The sequence below is a fragment of the Sciurus carolinensis genome, chromosome 3 (genome assembly GCF_902686445.1).
Source record: "Sciurus carolinensis chromosome 3, mSciCar1.2, whole genome shotgun sequence".
Lineage (NCBI taxonomy): Eukaryota > Metazoa > Chordata > Mammalia > Rodentia > Sciuridae > Sciurus > Sciurus carolinensis.
In genome coordinates this window covers 42,562,883-42,567,828 of record NC_062215.1, presented here as the reverse complement: position 1 = coordinate 42,567,828, position 4,946 = coordinate 42,562,883, and the positions used below count along the sequence as shown (strand labels likewise).

The window sequence follows — 4,946 nt, the reverse complement described above, 5'->3', positions numbered from 1 at the left end:
CCATTCGTCCTTAAGGTCATAGCTTAGATATCCTCTTGTGCCAGTCAATGTCTAATCTGGAAAATAGAAATTATGACAGTTAATATAATATAGGGATTAGCTAAATACCTATTGAGAGAGGAAAGAGTAAAGGGAGAACACTGAGCTAACACATAGTAACTGCACTAGGTTAGCTTACATTTCTGCATAACAGCCCCCCCCCAAAAAAGCAAACACTAGATTTTTAAAATTTATTTTATTATAAAAATATGGGATACATCTTGTTTCTCTGGTTGTACATGAAGTAGAGGCATACCATTTGTGTAATCATATATTTACATAGGGTAATGTTGTTTGATTCATTCTGTTATTTTTTTCCCTTCCCCCCACCCCACCCACCCCTCTATTTCTCTCTATATAGTTGCTTCTTCCTCCATTCTTGCCTCCCTCCCACCCCCATTATGTGTCATCATCTGCTTACCAGCAAGATCATTCATCCTTCGTTTTTTTGAGATTGGCTTATCTCACTTAGCATGATATTCTCCAATTCCATTCATTTGCCTGCAAATGCCATAATTTTATTATTCTTTATGACTGAGTAATATTCCATTATATATATATATATCACAGTTTCCTTATCCATTCATCAATTGAGGGGCATCTAGGTTGGTTCCACAATCTGCCTATTGTGAATTGAGCAACTGTGAACATTGATGTGGCTGCATCACTGTAGTATGCTGATTTTAAGTCCTTTGGGTATAGGCCAAGGAGTGGGATACCTAGGTCAAATGGTGGTTCCATTCCAAATTTTCTAGGGAATCTCCACACTGCCTTCCAGAGTGGCTGCACTAATTTGCAACCCCACCAGCAATGTATGAGTGTACCTTTTTCCCCACATCCTCGCCAACACCTATTGCTGCTTGTATTCTTGATAATCACCATTCTAATTGGGGCGAGATGGAATCTTAGGGTAGTTTTGATTTGCATTTCTCTTATTACTAGAGACATTGAACATTTTTCATGTATCTGTTGATTGCCTGTAGGGCTTCTTCTGTGAAATGTCTGCTCATTTCCTTAGCCCATTTGTTGATTGGATTATTTGTATCCTTGGTGTAGAGGTTTTTGAGTTCTTTATATATTCTGGAAATTAGTGCTATATCTGAAGTATGCATGGCAAAGATTTTCTCCCACTCTGTAGGCTCTCTCTTCACATTGCTGATAGTTTCCTTTGCTGAGAAAAATCTTTTTAGTTTGAATCTATCCCAGTTATTGATTCTCACTTTTATTTCTTGTGCTATGAGAGTCCTGTTAAGGAAATCTGATCCTAAGCTGACATGTTCAAGATTTGGACTTACTTTTTCTTCTATAAGATGCAGGGTCTCTGGTTTGATTTCAAGGTCCTTGATCCATTTTGAGTTGAGTTTTGTGCATGGTGAGAGATAGGGGTTTAGTTTCATTCTGTTGCATATGGATTTCCAGTTTTCCCAGCACCATTTGTTGAAGGGGCTATCTTTTCTCCATGGCATTTTTTTGGTCCCTTTGTTTAGTATGAGAAAACTGTTTGTTTGGGTTTGTCTCTGTGTCCTCTATTCTGTACCATGGACCTGTCTATTTTTGTACCAATACCATACATTTTTGTTACTATTTCTTTGTAGTATAGTTGAAGGTCTGGTATTGAGATACCCCCTGCTTCACTCTTCCTGCTAAGGATTGCTTTAGCTATTCTGGGTTTCTTATTCTTCCAGATGAATTTCATGATTGCTTGCTCTATTTTTGTAAGGTACATCATTGGGATTTTAATTGGAATTGCCTTGAATTTGTATAGCACTTTTGGTAGTATGGCCATTTTGACAATATTAATTCTGTCTATCCAAGAACATTGGAGATCTTTCCATCTTCTAAGGTTTTCTTTAATTTCTTTCTTTAGTGTTCTGTAGTACTCATTGTAGAGGTCTTTTGCCTCTTTGGTTAGATTGATTCCCAAGTATTTCATTTATTTTGAGGCTATTGTTAATTGGGTAGTTTTCCTAACTTCTCTTTCTGAAGATTCACCACTTATGTACAAAAATGCATTAGATTTATGTGCATTGATCTTATATCCCGCTACTTTACTGAATTCATTTATGAGTTCTAAAAGTTTTCTGGTGGAATTTCCCGGTTCCTCTAAATATAAAATCATGTTATCAGCAAATAGGGATAGTTTGAGTTCTTCTTTTCCTATTTGTATCCCTTTAATTTCTTTGATCTGGATTTTCTGGAAATGTGCCTTTCCACGAATCCCTGTCCTTGAAGTTCAGCTTGCCATATACCGGAGTGACGCTGAAAACATGATTCTGATGTAACTCCTCTGCTTAGCTGTAAAAACACAGTAATCAGAACTGCTTGGCATCTTCCTGAACAAGACTTAATAGGGGTGGGTATGCTTCACTTCATCCAGAGGTTTTCTCAAGCATCTTCAAAGATGCTGAAGTACCGATTCACAATGAGGATGGGAACCAGAAGAATAGATGCACTTTCTCTGAAGACATATCTTCAAAAGATCCTATCCCTTTTGTTTCCAACCCCTTATCTTTTCCCATCATTTCCAGGGTGTGTGAGCAACTCATGATGGTATCATACATCCCCAGGTAACTTTAAGAAGCAGCAGAAGCAAGCAGTACTTCCAGCCAGGCCATCAGGCACCATCGCTTACCTGCCCAACAGCCCAAAGCCAGCATTATAGGTAACTGGCAGGACTAATCCCTTACATGGCTCCACCATTGGTTGTGGCCATGACAAAGACTTATATCCCTGTATTAGCTTTTACTCAGATGGCTTATGGAGCCAGCTTCCTGTCTTTCTTGGGAGGGGTTAGATGGGGTTTTGCTCTGCCAGAAGGTAGTCCAGCCAAACCAGACTACCTTAATTTAGCTAATACTACGACTCCTATTGTGTTTTCATGGTTTGCCTGCCTTATTTCTAAAAGACTCAGTGAAGCCATAGTCTTAGTAAAATAGGTTTGGAGATAGCATTACAGGTTGAACTTTTTCTCTTCCCCATTATCCCAACTGGTTCAAGGCCCTAAGAATAGTTGTCACTTTAGTGGCTTTTTTTTTTTTTCATTTGTAGTCACTTTACTACTTGAAAATATTTATCCAGAGAAAGGACCCAAGAGACCTGGTCAAGTAGAATAAATATAAAACTATTTCGTAAAGTTGCATTTTGGCATGACCTTTTTAAAATTCTGTTTGGCTCTTTTTTTTCCTTCACTAGTGGTAGTTCTTTATATGTTGTTTTTCATTTCTAAAATTTATTTCATAGTAATTGTTTGAGCAAGAGCTCCAAAAATCCCTAACAGGGCCTTGTCCTGCCATATTAGGTTAGTTTGCATTCAGTCTTTCTATGAATGATATGTCACTTAAATATTTCAATGTTTTATCTTGAAAAACGTAAAATAAAAAAGGTTAAACATAAAAAAAATTCTTTGGTCTGTCTAATTTCTCTGGCTAGAGTTTCGAGGACAATGGTGAATAGAAGTGGTGGAAGAGGGCATCCCAGCCTTGTTCCAGTTTTTAGGGGGAACGCTTTCAGTTTTTCTCCATTTAGAATGATATTGGCCATAGACTTAGCATAGATGGCCTTTACAATGTTAAGGAATGTTCCCACTATCCCTATTTTTACTAGAATTTTGAGCATGAAGGGATGCTGTATTTATCAAATACTATTTCTTCATCTATCAAAATAATCATGTGATTCTTGACTTTAAGTCTGTTGAAATGGTGAATTACATTTATTGATTTCTGGATGTTGAACCAACCTTGCATCCCTGAGATAAAACCCACTTGATCGTGGTGCACTATCTTTTTAATATATTTTTATATGCGATTTACTAAAGTTTTGTTGAGAATTTTTGCATCTATGTTCATTAAGGATATTGGTCTGAAATTTTCTTTCCTCGATGTGTCTCTGTCTGGTTTAGGTATCAGGGTGATATTGGCTTTGTAGAATGAGTTTGGGAGGGTTTCCTCCTCTTCTATTTCATGGAATAGTTTGAGGAGTATTGGAATGAGCTCTTCTTTAAAGGTTTTGTAGAACTCAGCTGAGAACCCATCTGGTTCCGGACTTTTCTTTGTGGGTGGGCTTTTGATGACTTCTTCTATTTCATTACTTGAAACTGATCTATTTAAATTGTGTTTGTCCTCCTGGTTCAGTTTAGGCAATTCATATGTCTCTAGAAACATGTTGATGTCTTCAAGATTTCTATTTTATTGGAATATGTATTTTCAAAATAGTTTCTAATTATGTTTTGTATTTCAGTCATGTCTGTTGTGATATTTTCTTGTTCATACTGAATTTTAGTAATTTGTGTTTTCTCTCTCCTTCTCTTCATTTGTGTGGCTAAGTGTTTATCAATTTCGTTTATTTTTTCAAAAAACCAACTCTTTATTTTGTCAATTTTTTTTATTGTTTCTTTTGTTTCAATTTTATTGATTTCAGCTCTGATTTTAACTATTTCCTGTCTTCTACTACTTTTGGTGTTCCTCTGTTCTTTATCTAAGGCTATCAGCTGTATTGTTAGGTCATTTATTTATTGATTTTTTCTTCTTTTATTAAATGCACTCCATGAAAAAAAATTTCCTCTAATAACTGCTTTCATAGTGTCCCAGAGATTTTGATATGATGTATCTTTGTTCTCGTTTACCTCTAAGAATTTTATTTCTCCCCTGATGTCTTCTGTTATCCATTCATCATTCAATAGCGTATTATTTAATCTCCAGGTGTTGGAGTAGTTTCTGTCTTTTATTCTGTCATTTATTTCTAATTTCAATTCATTATGATCTGATAGAATAAAAGGTAGTATCTCTATCTTCTTGTATTTGCTAACAGTAGCTTTGTGGCATAAAATATGGTCTATTTTAGAGAAGGATCCATGTGCTGCTGAGAAGAAAGTGTATTCTCTCTTTGTTGGATGGTATAGTCTAAACATG

General features: G+C 36.1%; 1 pseudogene; it reads left to right on the top strand.

Moving 5' to 3' along the window:
- The first annotated feature begins 2,398 nt into the window (after positions 1 to 2,398).
- Positions 2,399 to 3,152, top strand: LOC124979307 (transmembrane protein 69-like; annotated as a pseudogene).
- Positions 3,153 to 4,946: the final 1,794 nt, after the last annotated feature.